Consider the following 11,242-nt stretch of genomic DNA (forward strand, 5'->3'; position numbering starts at 1 on the left):
AAACATGATTTAATACTATAGCAAAAAAACAAACAAAAGGGAACAAACAAAAGGCGCGCACAAGGCGGAGAACAAACTTGGCTATGAACTAAAATAGCACAGAGGCTAACTGTGGACAAGAAACAAAAACACTTACTGTGACACGAAGGAACTAGGACATGAGCAGAGTGAAACAAAAGTAGACAGAGCTACAACGACAAGTATTAAGACAGGTAGTAGTGACAATGACAATGACAATAATCCAGCAGTGACTGGAGGGTAGGGCAGGTATAAATAGCAGCTGGCTGATTGACACCAGGTGTGGCCAGGTGCCAATCAGCCACAGCTGAGGGGAAGCAGCACTCAGGGAGACAATCAGGAAATGAAGACAAAATAAAAGCACTGACAGAAAACTAAGACAAACGCAGAGGAAAAACTAAAACACAGTCAAACTGTCAGGGACAAGCCTGACAATTTCAACACTTACACATTTGGTAATCAAAACTACAAATAAGATGCATGTTACAATTAAATATCTGGTGTGTAAATTAAATGATATGCATATACAGACATAGTGTAATAACTTGAAGTAAATGTTGTAGATTAAAAAGCAATTACAAACAAAACAATAAAAAAAACAACTAAAAGCTTACATTTTTATATTTGCATAGTATGTATATATTATTAATGTTGTAAATACAAATCTTTATATATCTAGAAAGGCTGGTCCAAAAGAGGTAGGCATTTTTCTTAGGTCTCAAGAAGGTCACAAATACAAGAACGTGTGTGTGTGTGTGTGTGTGTGTGTGTGTGTGTGTGCGTGCGTGCGTGCGTGCGTGCGCGTGTGTGTGTGTGTGTGTGTGTGTGTGTTATGCGGGACGAAAGAGAAAGTTCTCCATTATTTATGCTCTCAATTTGCAGCTGTGAAGCAACGATTACGGATTTGACACCTTCAAGAGCTGTAAAAAGTAATAAAAGTAAGACTGAGCACAGTAGAGGGTAAAATAATTGTTTCTCTGAGTTATTATGATAGAACTTCATGTTATATGTACATACATACATACTGTACATACATATATACTAGAGGTAAGGGAAATAATCGATTTCTAGATGCATCGTAATTCGGACATGGACAATGATAAAATCGATTACTAAATGTCAATAATCGATAATCAATTTATTTATTGTAAATAAAGTAATGCAGACAGTTCTATAAGTTGGCCAGCGAGCCACCTCACTGAGAGATCCCGCTTATGTTCCAAGTTTTCCACACATTTCTAATAATTGAGTAAATGTAATGGGAATTAAATTTAACTGTGTCTTATTGCAAATGCACTGTTTTTAAAAGTTGCTAGTGATAAACGCTTTTTAGTGAAGCGAAAATAAATGTAAAACAGCATCAAAATACATCAATTAAAGATGCGTCGATAAACGATTTTTAATTGAATCATAGCTCCTGAATCGGAATCGTACTTGAATTGTGAGGTGCCCAAAGATTCCCATCTCTAATATATACATATATGTATATATCTGCCTGGATAGGCTCCAGCACCCCGGTGACCCCAAGAAGGACAAGCGGTAGAAAATGGATGGATGGATGGATGGAGATATATATTTATATATATATATATATATATATATATATATATATATATATATGTGTGTATATATATATGGGCTGCAACTAACAATTACTTTGATAATCGATTAATCTGTCGATTTCTACTTCGATTAATCGATTAATAATCGGATAAAAGAGACAAGCTACATTTCTATCCTATCCAGTATTTTATTGAAAAACAACAGCATACTGGCACCATACTTATTTTGATAATTGTTTCTCAGCTGTTTGTAAATGTTGCAGTTTATAAATAAAGGTTTATTTAAAAAAAAAAAAAAATTATTAAAAAAAAAAAAAAAAAAAAAAAAAGCCTCTGCGCATGCGCATAGCATAGATCCAACGAATCGATGACTAAATTAATCGGCAACTATTTTTTATAATCGATTTTAATCGATTAGTTGTTGCAGCCCTAATATATATATTCATATATATATATATATATATATATATATATATATTCATATATATATATATATATATATATATATATATATATATATATATTCATATATATATATATATATATATATATATATATATATATATATATATATATATATATATTCATATATATATATATATATATATATATATATATATATATATATATTCATATATATATATATATATATATATTCATATATATATATATATATATATATATATATATTAGGGCTGCAACAACTAATTGATTAAATCTCGATTATAAAAATAGTTGGTGATTAATTTAGTCATTGATTCGTTGGATCTATGCTATGCGTATGCGCAGAGTCAATTATTCTTTTTATTTATTCTTTTTTTTTTTCATAAACCTTTAACTGCAACATGTACAAACAGCTGAGAAACAATAATCAAAATAAATATGGTGCCAGTATGCTGTTTTTCCCCCCAATAAAATACTGGAAAGGATAGAAATGTAGTTTGTCTCTTTCATCCGATTATTAATCGAGGAAATAATCGACAGATTAATCGATGATCAAATTAATCGTTAGTTGCAGCCCTAATATATATACAGTATGTAGATAGATATACGTGTGTGTGTTATATATATATATATATATATATATATATATATATATATATATATATATATATATATATATATATATATTAACCGAGCCGATAGTAATTTTGTTTTTGCATTGTCGACTCCGAGAGGGACAAGCGGTAGAAAATGGATGGATGGATGAATTTGATTTTGCTTTGATTTAGACCTGTCAAAAATGACGAGTTAACTCATGTGATGAATCACAATAAATGATTGCATTAATCACGCAAAATAATAGAATGGGGAATGACACAATATGTTACTGCATTTTATTTAAGGACAAAATTGTTCTTCGATTGCAATAATAAACATAGATTTAATGTACCGTAAGATTTTTCGTTAAAATAAAGCCAATAATGCCATTTTTGTAGTCCCCTTTATTTAGAAAAGCATCGAAAAGTATCAAAAAGTATCGAAATACATTTTTGTACCGGTACCAAAATATTGGTATGGGATAAGGAACAAGTGTTTCGATTTTGGGGGCTGATCTGGATCAAATTCGGGATTCAGGCCTTTTTTCTATTGGAAGATAGGGCTTGGCGGCGGAAGGCTTTTCTAGTTATTTTTGATTGCATATTGTGTATTTTATGTTCCAGTCAGTACTTCGGCAGTGAACAGACTCTCACTAACTGCTGAGTCACGGAGCGGGAGTAGCATGAAATAAGCTCTGTTTCTTCCTACTCCTTTTCGGGTGTGTTCATTTGCTCAAACGTAAACAAAATATGATGTTCCTTATTGACAATAAGCCTGTTTGAAACAAACTAAACCATTTCCCTCGGCTGCTCTTCTATTTTTATGTGCTTACGTGACTGCTAATCATCTATAATGGATTTAAGTCACCTGACTTACAGTATGTACAGTACAGTACAGCACAGTGTGTGTGCCAGCTCCATTGTTGTCATACTCTGCTCCATAACATTATGTTTTTACAGTGGGATGGATTCTATTACCCAAATGATTTTCCAATGTGGTTGTGTAAGAATGTTTAAGTACGTGTGGGAAGGGAAAGTGCGGTGGATCAGCGTCTCACGTTCATGTGCATTTTCACACGGATTCATTATTCATGAGCTCTCTGCTGACGATAACAGCCAAAACTCGCCGTCTCACACTTTGGAGCAGAACTGAAAAATGCTGGAGCTGACAGTCAAAGTATTGCAGATGCTCTCAAATACTGTACCATATCTTTTGGCTTGTAACTAGAGATGTCCAATATTATCGGCCGATAAATGCTTTAAAATGTAATATCGGAAATTATCGGTATCGGTTTCAAAAAGTAAAATGTATGACTGTGTACACAGACGTAGAGAGAAGTACAGAGCGCCAATAAACCTAAAGGCACTGCCTTTGCGTGCCGGCCCAATCACATAATATCTACGGCTTTTCACACACACAAGTGAATGCAAGCATACTTGGTCAACAGCCATACAGGTCACACTGAGGGTGGCCGTATAAACAACATTAACACTGCTACAAATATGCGCCACACTGTGAACCCACACCAAACAAGAATGACAAACACATTTCGGGAGAACATCCGCACCGTAACACAACATAAACACAAAAGAACAAATACCCAGAACCCCTTGCAGCACTAACTCTTCCGGGACGCTACAATATACACCCCCCGCTACCCACCTCAACCCCGCCCCCCCCAACCCCGCCCACCTCAACATCCTCATGCTCTCTCAGGGAGAGCATGTACCAAATTCCAAGCTGCTGTTTTGAGGAATGTTAAAAAAAATAATGCACTTTGTGACTACAATAATAAATATGGCAGTGCCATGTTGGCATTTTTTTCCATAACTTGAGTTGATTTATTTTGGAAAACCTTGTTACATTGTTTAATGCATCCAGCGGGGCATCACAACTAAAATCAGGCATAATAATGTGTTAATTCCACGACTGTATATATCGGTATCGGTTGATATCGGAATCGGTAATTAAGAGTTGGACAATATCGGAATATCGGATATCGGCAAAAAAGTCATTATCGGACATCTCTACTTGTAACGTTTCTAAGTTGAGAAGCCTTTAATGTACATGGCCTACTGAGAACCCGCATCCTCTGCAGTGGACATTTGTATTTTTGGCTTGTTTATTTTGTCAGAGTTTAACTTAAAAAAAAAAAAAATACAACAACAAAAAAAATAAAAAAAATAAAAATAAAATATATATATATATATAGGAGGTACACCTTTGAAAAATAAAAATAAAATATATATATATATATATATATATGTGTATATATATATATATATATATATATATATATATATATATATATATATATACAGTACAGTCCAAAAGTGTATATATATATATATATGTGTGTATATATATATATATATACACAGTACAGGCCAAAAGTTTGTACACACTCTCTCATTCAATGTGTTTTCTTTATTTTCATGACTATTTACATAGTAGATTGTCACTGAAGGCATCAAAACTATGAATGAACACATGTGGAGTTATGTACTTAACAAAAAAAAAGGTGAAATAACTGAAAACGTGTTTTATATTCTAGTTTCTTCAATATTGCCACCCTTTGCTCTGATTACGGCTTTGCACACTCTTGGCATTCTCTCGATGAGCTTCAAGAGGTAGTCACCTGAAAGGGTTTTCACTTCAAAGGTGTGCCTTATCAGGGTTGATTAGTTTAATTTCTTTATCAATGGGGTTGGGACCATCAGTTGTGTTGGGATTCAGAAGGTGTGTCGAAACTTTTGGCCTGTACTGTTTATACATATATACACATAAATATACATACAGTATATACATATATATATATATATATATATATATATATATATATATATATATATATATATATATATATATATATATATATATATATATATATATATATATATATATATATATATATATGTATATATAAATATGTATATATATATAATAGGGGTGTAACGGTACACAAAAATTTCGGTTCGGTACGTACCTCGGTTTAGAGGTCACGGTTCGGTTCATTTTCGGTACAGTAAGAAAACAACAAAATATACATTTTTTGGTTATTTATTTACCAAATTTGTAAACAATGGCTTAATCCTTTTAACATTGGGAACACTATAATAATTCTGCCCACGTTAATCAACATTAAACTGCCTCAAGTTGTTGCTCAGATTAAATAAAATGACAAAACTTTTCTTCTACATATAAAAAGTGCAACATTAAACAGTTTCAAGTCAACTCATCATGCTTAATTTATTACAGCATTTGGGAAGCCTGTAGTTGATTTTTATTATGTAAATGTTATTTTTATCAACATGTGATAGCAGGGACCCTGCCATTCAAAACTAGGCTGCTGCATTACTAATGATTAATGTAACTATAGCTGAAAAAATGGTAAAATTGCAATAGGAGAGACTATTCATCCCTGAACACTATGGAGTTCATGTAGGCTTTATGATGCACTTACATTATAATATCAACTATCAGAGACAGAAACTCTTCATTTAACATAATGTCCTTTTTTGCTCCTTCAACACAGAAAAAGGTTAAGTGAAATAACAGACAGACAGGGCTTTGCTGTCCGTAACACACACACACACACGCACACCGCAAAATGAGCTAACCTTACGCTAAAAGCGAATTAGCCTTTACCTCAAGCCAGGACTGCGAGTGAGCTGAGCTGCTGTTTAGGTTTCTAGAAGGTCAACGGGCTCATAGTGATGTTACTAGTAGTTGACTGGGAGGTGTTTATTATAATTTGGGGAGAGTCCGCTGCCTGATGCTTACCTGCTAAACGCTAAGCACTGACTACATGCGCTCTGAATACGCACTGCCGATTGGCTGTTACCGCTCTGTTTGTAACCAATCAGATGGTTGTGTGGGCGGGACAATGCTGGGTACTGTGTAGAGTACTGACAGAGACAGAGGCAGAAGGAAGCAGAGGCTACTTAATATGTTTGTGTGGAAACTCGTTTGGTACACCTCCGAACCGAACCGAAACCCCCATACCGAAACTGTTCTATACAAATACACGTACCGTTACACCCCTACTATATACATATACATATATATATATATATACAAATACATGCTCAGTGGCCTTGTGGTTAGAGTGTCCGCTCTGAGATCAGTAAGTCGTGAGTTCAAACCCCCGGCCGAGTCATACCAAAGACTATAAAACCGAAATGGACAAGCGGTAGAAAATGGATGATGTATATATATATAATGACACAGTATACGTCAGTGGCCAAAGGAGAAGCCTTGTACACTTATGTTTGTAGAATATATATAATAATAATATACAATATAATAACAATATACAACATAATAATAATATACAATGTACTAATTGCAGATGTATAAAATAATCGGCTTATCAAAAAAGCGTAGCCCCTAATCGAAATGTGAGGTGCAGAAAGATTCCCACCGCCACTGTTTACAACCTTGCAAATGTGCTTTTTATAATATGAGAGCCCTCTAGATATAATCCAATATAGTGAGGCTGCCTGAGGCTGAGCCAATCAGTGGCCACGATACTCGTCTAGTGGCAAATACTACTGTAGTACTGATATTTTAAAGGGGAACATTATCACAATTTCAGAAGGGTTAAAACCATTAAAAATCAGTTCCCAGTGGATTATTTTATTTTTCAAAGTTTTACCCATCACGCAATATCCCTAAAAAAAGCTTCAAAGTGCCTGATTTTAACCATCGTTATATACACCCGTCCATTTTCCTGTGACGTCACATAGTGATGCCAATACAAACAAACATGGCGGCTAGAACAGCAAGGTATAGCGACATTAGCTCGGATTCAGACTCGGATTTCAGCGGCTCAAGCGATTCAACAGATTACGCATGTATTGAAACGGATGGTTGTAGTGTGGAGGCAGGTAGCGAAAACGAAATTGAAGAAGAAACTGAAGCTATTGAGTCATATCGGTTTGAACCGTATGCAAGCGAAACCGACGAAAACGACACGGGAGAAAGCGAGGACGAATTAGGCGATCGCCTTCTAACCAACGATTGGTATGTGTTTGTTTGGCATTAAAGGAAACTAACTATGAACTAGGTTTACAGCATATGAAATACATTTGGCAACAACATGCACTTTGAGAGTGCAGACAGCCCAGTTTTCATCAATTGATATATTCTGTAGACATACCTTCATCCGCTCTCTTTTCCTGAAAGCTGATCTGTCCAGTCCAGTTGGAAATGCATCTGCTTTGAGTGTCGCAGGATATCCACACATTCTTGCCATCTCTGTCGTAGCATAGCTTTCGTCGGTAAAGTGTGCTGAACAAACGTCCAATTTCTTGCCACTTTCGCATCTTTGGGCCACTGGTGCAACTTGAATCCGTCCCTGTTCATGTTGTTACACCCTCCGACAACACACCGACGAGGCATGATGTCTCCAAGGTACGGAAAACAGTCGAAAAAACGAAAAATAACAGAGCTGATTTGACTCGGTGTTTGAGAAAATGGCGGATTGCTTCCCGATGTGACGTCACGCTCCGAGAGCGAATAATAGAAAGGCGTTTAATTCGCCAAAATTCACCCATTTAGAGTTCGGAAATCGGTTAAAAAAATATATGGTCTTTTTTCTGCAACATCAAGGTATATATTGACGCTTACATAGGTCTGGTGATAATGTTCCCCTTTAAGTTTATTTAGCCATTTTTATGCTTGAAAAAAGATGAGTAAGTGAACTATGCTTTCTGAAAATCTGTAGGACGACTGTAAACAATATTTTGGTATAGCAACAACGCACCATGGTAAACAATAAACATAGATATTAAACATATTTTTTTAAATGTACGCAAATATAGTCAGTGTTTCCGACGGGACTGCAATCTATCTGTGGTGGTGGATTGCTAGTCGCCGTGTTGTTAGCGTTGTTCAACCTTTATCGATCGCCACAACATAGTCGTAGACCAGGGGTGTCAAACGTACGGCCCGCCAACAGGTTTTATTCGACCCGCGGGATGAGTTTGCTAAGTATAAAATCGAGCGGAAATTTTTGAATGAAAGAAATTGCTGTTCTAAATGTGTCCACTAGATGTCGCAATAGCAATTCTTTATATCCTTGTAGATTGTGCTACATTTAAAAAAAAAAAAAAGCCAATGTTTTAGGCTAGCTCCGTGGCTATTTTTTTTCCGTTATACCTAAAACTCACGGGTTCAGACTAGGGATGTCCCGATCCAGGTTTTTGCACTTCCGATCCGATACCGATATTGTTTTTGCATTTCCGATCCGATACCGATACTGACCGATACCGATACTGACCGATACTGGCCTATCCGAGCATGTATTAAAGTTTAAAGTTATTTAGCCTACTTAGTTGTCAGAATCATGTTGAAAAGGGTTTTAGTACTCTTGATAACAACTAGCCAGCTGAATTAGGGGAGTTTGAATAATACACAATGGTTGGTAACAAGAAACTGACCCGTTTATTCAAGGATAAACACAAAATAGACAAAATTATATATGACAAACAGAAATGGCATCATTGAACTAGGGCTGGGCGATATGGCCTTTTTTTAATATTGAGATATTTTAAGGCCATATTGCGATACACAATATACATCTCGATATTTTGCCTTAGCCTTGAATGAACACTTGATGCATATAATCACAGCAGTATGATGATTCTATGTGTTTTGATTGATTGATTGAGACTTTTATTAGTAGGTTGCACAGTGAAGTACATATTCCGTACAATTGACCACTAAATGGTAACACCCCAATAAGTTTTTCAACTTGTTTAAGTCGGGGTCCACTTAAATTGATTCATGATACAGATATATACTATCAGATATATACTATCATCATAATACAGTCATCACACAAGATAATCACATTGAATTATTTACATTATTTATAATCCGGGGTGTGGAGGGGGGCGCCGGATGTAAGTGTCAAAAAGACAGCCAAAAGAGTTTGATATGAGAATAAATCTAAAGTTAAAATATAGGGTAGAAATGCACCCATTTGCAGGAAATGTAGTCTTGATTTTAAAAATTTTCTTTCAAGGCTTGCATGTCTACATTAAAACATTCTTCTTCATACTGCATTAATATATGCTACTTTTAAACTTTCATGCAGAGAAGGAAATCACAACTAAGAAAATCACTAATTTCTTCATACGGTGTTGATGTGGAAATTTTTGCCTCGGCAATTTGATGGTGCGGACGTGTGGCACCGAATGGAGATAAGCGTCTCGACAGACGTCACAATATTTGAACAATGATGACGAAAACTGTTTTCTCTGTCGTGTCCGTGTGTCGAAAATTGTTATGCGCTTATTTTTTTATTTGATTTTGTGCGTGGCATAGATTTGCTATGCGCAGAGGACGCTTAAACGGTGCGCAATTGCACAGGCGCACACCTTAGAGGGAGCGTTGCTCGCACGGCTGCGCTAGCATCACAGCTAACGTTAGCCATGCTGCTAACTCTCTGCTCGGGGAGGACGTATACGTATGTGACGTATGACGTGACAGTATGTGACGTATGACGTGACAGTATGTGACGTGTGTAAGAAGGTGCGCTTGCTGTCTGTGAGAGGGAGACACAGGAAAGAGTGAGAAGAGCCTGTCGTGTAATGCCAGCAACTAAAAGCAACTGCGTGAGAATCCACAGACCTGTGGATGTGTTGAAGGTGTGCTGGAAAATGCGGAACGGAAATTACGGAGCAGCAGAAAAGTGGAATGTATTATTTAAATCGGTGCGTTGGAAAACACGGACCGAAGCTTTTTTTTTAAACTGGATCAGGATCGGCATTTTCCCATGCCTTGCCGATACGCAATTTTTGGCAAATATCGGCAGCCGATCGGATCCAAATATCGGATCGGGACATCCCTAGTTCAGACACTCAGCATCATCTAATAAGTACGCCGGCCTCTGGCGACCCTGGGCCAGAGGTCCAGGGCACAGATAGCATGCCCATCAAAATTTCCACAGGAATTTTCTAGTTTTTAAGTTATCGTGCCGCGATTTTACCAGCTCGGCCCACTTGGGAGTAGATTTTTCCGCATGTGGCCCCCGCTCTAAAAATGAGTTTGACACCCATGTCGCAGACAATACTAATACTTTCATTTCGGGCAAAAATATGTCGAATATGCGATGGCGTCCGCAACATCGTACTGCAAGCATGCCTGGAAGCCAACTAATCAGGGTCAAAGGTCAAGAAAGGTGAGTATTTGACCCATTAAGAGCTCGGGCATTAAAAGAAAAAATGTGAGTAATGCGACTTAACTTGCCTTTAAACATTCCTGCCAACATGAGCCCCGGACACGAGGTGTAGTGGAATATAGTACACTTGTAATATGCACTCATTTATAATGGTTGACCTTCAGATATGTCATTATTGCCCACTCGTTGCCTCCCTATTAACAGAACTTTCCCGAAATCGTGGAACGTGCTCCTGTATTACCGCGATTATTACCGTGACAAGACAAGCTGGTTCCCTCCCAAACAATTACCCACGCTGGCGTTGTGAGGCTTACCCGGAAGAAGAAGAAGGAGATGCTGGATGAGAATGTGGAGCTGCGTGGAGCTGCGTGGCTCCGATGCTTTGCTACACGGCGACACAGAGCAACACATTTTTTTTTATTTTTTTTTTTAT

The 11,242-nt window shown here is 36.6% G+C and overlaps 1 protein-coding gene across 1 annotated transcript in view; it reads right to left on the minus strand.

Moving 5' to 3' along the window:
* The window catches only part of veph1 (ventricular zone expressed PH domain-containing 1), a 196,653-nt gene extending 185,411 nt beyond the window's left edge, over positions 1–11,242 (minus strand). The window contains exon 1 of the mRNA XM_061925970.1: positions 11,124–11,242. The gene's annotated coding sequence lies outside the window, so the exon portion shown is untranslated. The remainder of the gene's footprint in view (positions 1–11,123) is intronic.

The sequence above is a fragment of the Nerophis lumbriciformis genome, linkage group LG30 (assembly GCF_033978685.3).
Source record: "Nerophis lumbriciformis linkage group LG30, RoL_Nlum_v2.1, whole genome shotgun sequence".
In the NCBI taxonomy this organism is placed as follows: Eukaryota; Metazoa; Chordata; class Actinopteri; order Syngnathiformes; family Syngnathidae; genus Nerophis; species Nerophis lumbriciformis.